Consider the following 9,265-nt stretch of genomic DNA (forward strand, 5'->3'; position numbering starts at 1 on the left):
AACCTTTTTTTAAAAAGTTAACATTATTCGATTAGAAATTAGTTAAAAAAATTAGTCATAAATGATGTAATACATTTTTATTAGTGCGACTGTATGAATCATAGTGTACAATAATTGATGATTTTTCAGAAGTCAACAATCTGATTTTTATAACACATTAATCTTTAAAGCTTGACTAATAATTTTACATGTGCCTAATTTCATGATTAATGAACATTGATTATTTTTTCGTAACTCACGTTGCAGGATAAAGAACGAACGTGAAGCAAAGAAGAAACAATTTTATCAGTTTTTGCCCACAAATACTAATTTTCGTTAAAAAATTACTAACATGACCAAAAGTTGTTGAAAATTGAACGTTTTATTGAAAAAATATTAATTTAATTCAATGTAGCCGATTTCTAGTGAAGAATGTTAAAACATAACCTATATTTGTTCAAAAATTCTAAATCTTTTTTAAAATCTATACCCATTTTGGATCAAGAATTTTTCATTTTCTTTCAAATCCAATAATTTTTTATTAAATGTACAAAAATTTAGAGTTAATGACTTCGAATATTAATCTAAATAATAATCATAAACTGAAAAATCTGATAATTTTTTAAAATTAAATATACACGTTTTCGGCTAAAAACACAAATATATCAAAAAATGGTTCCAAATTGTAAATCTGCTTTTAAAGCTAATTTCTGTCTTTATTAAAACTAATCGATTTCCGAAAAAATGGTTAACATAACCTTAAATTGTTCTAAAATTTCAAATCTTCTTTAACTTAAATGAATATTTACTAAAATTAGAGATTTTCCGTGTAAGACGTAAACACAGCAGAAAATTGTTAAAAAATGGTCAAATTCTTTTAAATATAATTTCTTTTATTAGAAATTGCATTTTTTGATGAAAAATGCTAACATCTTCGAAACTTGTTCCAAAATGTGAGATTATTTTATTTTTTAAAATTTAATATAACTGGTTTCCGGTGAAATCTGTTAAAACATAACCTAAATTTGTTTTGAGATAATTAATTCTTCTGAAAATTATAGCGACTTGGGGTGAAAAACGCAAATATAACCTAAACTTGTTTAACCCACTTTTAATCTTTGTCAAATACAATGATTTTTTAATAAGCTTACAAAAATGGTCAATTTAATGACTCCGAATGATAATCTAAAGAAGAATCATAAGCTAAAAAATATTAGGATTGGTTAAATTAAAAATCTTGTAGGTTCTTAAATTGAAAATTCACTTTTTCGAAAAAAAACAATAACATTACAAAAATGTTTTCCAAATTGTAAATCTGCACAGTAGAAAATGTTTGAAAAAATATGAATTTCTTTTAAATATCATGTCTTGTTTAGTATTAATGTCATTTTAGATAAAAAAACACCAAATAATCAATATTTGTTTGAAATTGTAAGTTTATTTACATTTTTTGTGGTTAAAATTTAATATAACCGATTTTAGGTGGAAAATATTTTAAAAATAACCTAAGTTTTTTCAAAAACTATCAATCCTTTTTGAAATCTATTACCAATTGGGATGAAAAATGCAAACCTAACCTTACATTTTTCAAACATTTCTTAATGTTCTTTAAAATCCAATATTTTTTTATTAAGTGTACAACAATTACATTTAAAGTAACAGAAAATGGTTTCAAATTGTTAAACTGCTTTTAAATCAATTTTTTTTTAAATAATCGATTTCTAGTAAAAATGGTTAACATGATCTTTAATTGCTCCAAAATAGTTAAATTTTTAATGATTATCTATTAAAAATACAAATTTCTAGTGCAAGACTTCAAAAAAACGTGTATAAAATTTCTAAAAACTTGTCACCCTTTTTTGAAATATAATTTTTTAAATTAGAAATACAATTTTCCGACGAAGATCATTAACATGATTAAATATTCTTCGGAATTTTTGGTTTCTTTTGAATTGATATAACCGGTTTTCAGTGAAAATTTTAAAACATAACATAAATTTGTTCCAAAATTGGATAAAAAATATAATCTAATTAACAAAAAAAAGGTAATTCTACTTTTAAACCTAATGTTTTTTTAGTTTAAAATAATTTATTTCTGATAAAAATGGCTAACATAATCTTGAATTAGAAATATAAATTTTCTGTATAAGACGCTAACGTAACCAAATTTTTTCAGAAATGATAAAGCAGTAAAATCTAAAAATTTTTGTTTAAAAATTTGCAATATTGGAGCAAATATTGTTATATAAAATTTGAAGTGAGAAACTTTTTGCAATTGCTTGAAAATGTTTAAAATTAGTTTCAAATGTTTCTATAAATGCTCAATTATATTGGCGAATAAATGTAAAAAATTATATTTTTTATAAACAAATAAATTGCCAAAATTTCATTCCTAAGAACACATGAACTATTTTTTTAAGGATTATGAAATTTGATGAACAAATGAACTTTTTAGCTGTTATTGAATAGATAGGCTTTCAGTTTTCAATTTTTTAAAACTTCATTAAAAAATATCTGCCACAATATTAACCAATTTTAAAAACCTTTTGACACCAGTATTCAGTACGTCAAACACTATACATAATAACAAAAAAAATGAAAGAAATCGATGACCCACTTGTTAAAAATTTGTTTGAAAATGAAAAAAATGGATAATTTAGTGAATCCCTAGCGTGTGTTGAGGACACGGAGCGATCCAAGGATGACAGCCTTCTGAATCCATTTCGAGAACCCCCTCCCCCCTCGTGTTGCGTAAGATTATATATTTTTTCACTCAATGTGTAGAAAATATATCAATTATTTTCATTGTAAACGAGATTTCAACAGATTTCAAAGATTTGAAAATATTAGAAAGATTTACAGTAATTTGAAAGGTTTTAAACAGATTTCAACAGATTTTAAGGTATTTTTAAGGCATTTTAAAGTATTTTTGAAAATTAGCATTTTTCACGGATATAACCAATTTTTTAAAGCTTTTTAGGAATTTTATGAGATTTTAAGGGGTTTGAAGAGATATAATGGAATAAGGATGGAAACACAATTTTTCTATTTACACTTTTTTCGTAAATTCTTGTATATTTTAAAAATGAGAAGTTTCCAAGTAGCTAATTTTCAATTGTTTAAACAATTTCTGTTACCCGTGAATTATGAAAAGTTATTATATGTGGAATAAATGACACAGTGGATGAATTTCAAGAATAATAGTTCTTGTTTAAGAAATTTGTCATGATTAAAACAATTCAAATATTGTTAAAAAAATATATTACCTGCTGGTCATAAGTTATGGCCTTCCAAATTTGGCCACTTTTGACCTCTTTTTCAGGACAATTTACTCATGTTCAATTATTATTAAAAAATTCATTTCAGGATAAAGCTACGTTAATGACGCCAGAGAAAAAGTTGTAGAGCAGGAATTTCTGCAATTCTAGAATTACTTGAAATTGCTTGTTCTTAATCCACATTTAGAACATTTCCCCCCGAGTTTAACAGGTTCGAAAGTATAGATAAAAAATGTAGAATTTGATTTTGAATCTCTTTTAATAAAAAATCGAGTTTCTTCAAAGAGCCATAATTCAGTACACTGTTAAAAATGTTTGGAATTTTACAACACTTCTACACGACTTCTACAATACAAACGTAAGATAAAATTGCAAAAATCGTATTGAAATGACGAAATTTCAATACATGCATTGTAAGTGCTGCAAATCGTGAAGTAACTGTCCAGCTTTCCAATACATTTATTAGAGCGTTGGTAAGATGAAAATTGTGCACAAGGACATCAAGGAGTTAATGGAATTTAATGAATTCACGAAATTCACGAAATTCACTGAATTCATGACGTTCACGGAGTTCACGGAATTTACGAAATTCATGATATTCATGGAATTTTCGGAATTCATGGAAATAAAGGAACTCACGAAATTTGTGGAATTTACGGAATCCATGGAATTTAGAGGGTACACGGAATTTATGGAATTCAAGAAATGAAAGGAATTCACGGAATTCAAGAAGTGAAAGGAATTCATGGAATTCAATAAATTTACAGAATTCGAGGAATTGAAGAAATTCGTGGAATTCATTAAAATTTCGGAATTCGTGGATCTGAAGCAATCCGCGAAATTTACAGCATTCATTAAATTCACGGAATCATTGGAATTGAAGGATTTCATGGAATTCAAGCAATTCTAGAAATTCGCGAAATTCATGAAATTCATGAAATTCATGGAATTGAAAGAAAACACGGAATTAACAAAATTCACGGAATTCATCAGGAATTCATGAAATTAAAAAAATTTGTCGACTTTACGAAATTCACGGTATTAATGGAATTGAAGGATTTCGTGAAATGAAGGAATTCACGGAATTCATGGAATTGATGGAATTCATGGAATTGATGGAATTGATGGAATTCATGGAATTAAAGGAATGCATGGAAATTATGGAATACGCAGAATCCACGAAATTAGAAAAATTCGCGAAATTTTTAGTATTAATGAAATTCACGCAAGTATGAAGTTCCCGGAATTGATGAAATTCAAGGAATTCGCTAAAATCACGTAATTCTTGGAATTCACTGGATAAGTGAAATCCGCCGAACTCATCGAATGTATGGAATTCACGAAATTCATAAAATTCACGAATTTTACGAAATAAGCTTAATTTATATAATTGACGCAATCCAAGGAATTCGTGTAATTGACTGTAATCAAGGGTTTAAAGGAATTAAAGGAATTCACGTAATTGGCAGAATTAATGTAAATCAAGGCATTGACAAAATTGATTGAATTTGCGGAAATTATGGTATTCAAAGAATTCGGGGAAATCGTGGAATTTGAAGAATTTGCGGAATTCGCGGAATTCGCGGAATGAAAGGAAGTCATGGAATTGAAGGAATTCGCGGAATGAAAGGAATGTATAGAATTCATATAATTTATATAAATTAAGGAATTCATGAAAATCACGGAATTTGCGCAATTCGCGAAATTGGTAGCGTTCATGAAATTCACGGAATTATTGTAATTGAAAGAATTCACAAAATTCAAAGAATTCGCAGAATCCATGGAACTCATAGAATTGAAGGGATTTACGGAATTCGTAGAATTTAAAGAATTCATGGAAATTACGGAATTTAAGGAATTCATGAAAAATACAGAGTTTTCGGAATTCATGAAATTAGAGTAATTCGCAAAATTTATAGCATCAATGAAATTCGCGGAATGGATGAAATTTAAGGAATTCGCCAAAAATCACGGAATTCATGGAATTAACTGAAATAACGGAATTCACTGGTTGGGCATAATTCACGAAATTCATAGATTTTATGAAATTAACGGAATTCAAAGAATTCGCAGAATTCTTGAAATTCATGAAATTAAAGAAATTCGCGAAATTTATATCATTCATACAATTAAAGGAATTGAAGGAATTCATTGAATTTAGAGCATCCAAGGATTCCATATTTTCCTTGAATTTCGCGAATAAGTTAAATTCCGTTAATTGCTTGAATTCCGTGAATTAAGTGTTTTACTTGAATTCCTTGTATTCTATGAACTCAATGAATTCCGTAAATCCCATAATTTTCGTGAATTCAATGAATTCCGTGAATTCTATGAATTCCACGTTTTTCTTGAATTTCGCGAATTAGTTAAATCCCGTGACTTTTTGATTCCTGAATTTCATCATTTTCGTGAATTCCGTAAATTCCTTGAATTCGTTGAATCCCGTGACTTCCATGCAATCTGTGAATTTCTTGAATTCTGTGATTTTCGTCAATTCTCTTAATTCCGTAAATTCTTTGAATTCCGTAAATTTCACGAAATCCGTAAAATTCTTACATTTCGGGAATTCCATGAATTTCTTTTATTTCTCCTGTGCCGCGAATTCTTCGAATTCCGCTATAAAATGCGATAGGGCTGGTAAGAAAACAGAATTTTTGGAAATTGTTTCAAAAATATTTCGGGCACGCGTAATAAAAAAACGTGTTTATCATATTCAATACTGTAAAAATACCTTTTCTAATACAAGATTTCTAGACTATATGAAAACAATTTTAAAATGTAGAAACAACCTCATATAATGTCAAACAATTCAGAAACACTAGAAATTATTTAAATAAATTGAATCTGCTTCTTTTTTGTTCATTAAAAGGTTCCGAAATTTTTTAATAATATTTTTGGTTTGAATATTATAAGATCCTCAATATTGTCGCAGGTCTTCTATATCCATCAGATATGCTCAATAGCTAAAAAAAATTACCAAGGTAGACAACCTTGAAACCAAGTATATCCGACCAGACCTTTCATTACTCAATCCAGTTTCTTTTCTTCGAAGAAATGAGATAGCAAGTGGAAGTCTCCATCTCTTATGCACACTCACATATTTACTGATATTGCAGACGCTTACATAAATATCTTTCACCTGAATCAGCATATTTTAATGACTTAATTCGCCAAAAATGGGAAGTAATTTTGTAATCTTTTTTGTAATTATTTAGCTCAATAGAAAAAAGGTGCATTTAGAATTTATTAAAAAATTTTCTTGCGAAACTAATCGACTGCAGAGTATAGATACTTCGTGGACACACTGAGGGTACCTAGGTACCCGCTATTATAAAATTCAACTTTGAGCTTTTTTCAGTGATTTTTGAATATTATTATGGGGTTGCGAATATAACTTGAGGTTCTCTAAAGATGGCTTGTGTGATTATTTTAAATTTCTTAATTTTTGTAGTGTTTAATATTTAAGAATTAATTACTTTTGTTTAAACAAAATTTTTTTTATGTTATTTAATCTAAAATCGTAGAATATCCTAGGGAAGATTTCCTGTAAATTTAATTTAATAATGCGAAGAATTTAATGAATTATGGCTAGTTAAAGTCAGAGAAGACCGAAAAACATTTGTATTCTAAAAATGAGATTTTTCTGGTTTTGCGTCGGAAATGTCATAAGCCAGAACTTTTTTGGGAAGAGAAAAAAATTCTGCAAATAAATTGCTTATTAGAATATGTAATTTTAAATTAAAAATAATGTTGATAAGCTTCCAGGGTCGAAATACGTTTAATGAGAAAAATGTGTAGGCTGTGAGGGATCATCCATAAACTACGTTAAAAATTTTCCACTGAATAGTTGATTTTTGTTACTAAATTATTGAACGTTCAAGACAAAATGGTGATATATATATATGTATATACAAAACAGTTCAATAACCAAAGAAGTTGAATTTTTAACTAAAATAGATTAATTTTCAGAGAAAAAAATTTATAACAAAATAGTTGTATTTGAACAAAAAGTTGATTCTTAGTTAAAAAAGAACGATTTTCGACCAAAAATAGAATAGGCAAATTTTCAATTACCAAAGGAAATTAGAAAAAAAATCAACAAAAAATTTAATTTTCAAAGAAAGAGATAAACATTTAAATAATGTTTTGAATTATCAATAAAAAAATGCACTTTTAAGAAAGTAGCTGAACTTTAAAACCTAGTCCCTAAATTTTTAATCAAAAAGATGAATTTGCAAAAAAAAGATCAATTTACTACTAAAAAGACGATTTTTCAATAAAATTCAAGAATTCTCAACCAAGGAGTTGAATTTTTAAGAAAGAAAAAAATTTGTTTGTCAATCTTTAAGAAAGCAATTCAAATTTAAAAGTGAGTTGTTAAATTTTTTACCAAAAAGAATAATTTTTAAACAAAAAAATTAATTTACAACCAAAAAAGACGAATTACAAAAAGATTCATGAAGTATCAACCATAAAGTTGAATTTTGTACTTAAAAAGATGAATTTTTAAACTAAAAGATCGATTTACTACCGAAAAAATACTAGTTAAAAAAATTCACTAATTCTCAACCAAAAAGTTGAATTTTTAACTTAAAAAGATTAATTTACTATAAAAAAGACGAGTTTTTAATAATTCTGAACCAAAAAGTGAAATTTGAAAATAAAAAACAAGAATTTTCGAAAAAAAAGATTAATTTTTTATCAAACAGTTTTTAATAAAGAAAAAAAATTGGTAGTTTAATTTTTAAGAAAGCAGTTCAACTTTAAAACCTAGTTGTTAAGTTTTTGATAAAAAATATGAATTTTGACACAAAAAGAATAATTTTGTAAAGAAAAAGTGAATTTTTAACAAAGTTCAAGAATTCTCAACAAAAAATTTAATTTTAAACTAAAAAAGAAGAATTTTTAAACAAAAAGAATAATTTACTACCAAAAAGATAAACTTTTAATAAAATTCCAGAGTTTTCAACGAAAAAGTTGAATTTTAAATTTAAAAAGAGCATTTTTACACAAAAGCATTAATTTGCTACCAAACGAGACGAATTTCCAATAAAATTTAGTATTTTACAACAAAAAAATTGAAGTTTTAACTGAAAAGAATTATTTTTTGACCAAAAAATTAATCAATCACCAAAAAAGAAGAATTTGCAAATAAAATTAAAGAATTCTCAACCACAAAGTTGAGTTTTTAAAGAAGAGAGAACAAATTTTTTGTTTAAATATTAAGAAAGCAGTTTAAAATTAAAATCTAGTTGTTCATTTTTAATAAAAAATAATAATTTTTTAAACAAAAAGATTAATTTAATACCAAAAAGACGAATTTTTGAAAAATTCCAGAATTCTGAACCAAGAAGTTAAATTTTTAACTAAAAAAGAAGAATTTTTAAACAAAAAGATTAGTTCACTACCAAAAACGACGTATTTTCAATAGAATTCAAGAATTCTGAAACAAAAAGTTCAATTTTTAAAAAGGAAAGAAGAAAAAGAAGAAAAAAGAAAATTGTTAAATTTTCAACCAAAAATAATAATTTTTGAACAAAAAGATTAATTATCTACCAAAACGGACGAGTTTAAAACAATTTAAGAATTTTCAACCAAAAAGTTGAATTTTCAACTTGAAAAGAAAAAATTGAAAACAAAAAGATTAATTTACTATAAAAAAAAAGAAGAATTTCAACAAAATTCAAGATTTCTGAACCAAAAAGTGGAATTTGAAAGTAAAAAGAAGTATTTTTAAAGAAAAAGATTAATTTTGTATCAAATAGTTTTTAATGAATAAAAAAATTGTTGTTTAATTTTTAAAAAAGCAGTTTAAAATTAAAACCTAGTTGTTAAGTTTTTAATTAAAAATATGAATTTTGATACAAAGAGAATAATTTTCTAAGGAAAAAGTAAGTTTTAAACAAAATTCAAGAATTCTCAACCAAAAAGTTGAGTTTCTAAGGAAGAAAGAACAAATTTTTCGTTTAGTTTTTAAGAAAGCAGTTTAACATTAAAAGATAGTTGTT

The 9,265-nt window shown here is 25.9% G+C and overlaps 1 protein-coding gene across 3 annotated transcripts in view; it reads left to right on the top strand.

The window, feature by feature from the left end:
• Window positions 1-9,265, top strand: part of LOC117178783 (laccase-like) — a 72,429-nt gene that overhangs the window by 43,887 nt on the left and 19,277 nt on the right. The window lies entirely within an intron of this gene.

Source organism: Belonocnema kinseyi, chromosome 8 (assembly GCF_010883055.1).
Source record: "Belonocnema kinseyi isolate 2016_QV_RU_SX_M_011 chromosome 8, B_treatae_v1, whole genome shotgun sequence".
Lineage (NCBI taxonomy): Eukaryota > Metazoa > Arthropoda > Insecta > Hymenoptera > Cynipidae > Belonocnema > Belonocnema kinseyi.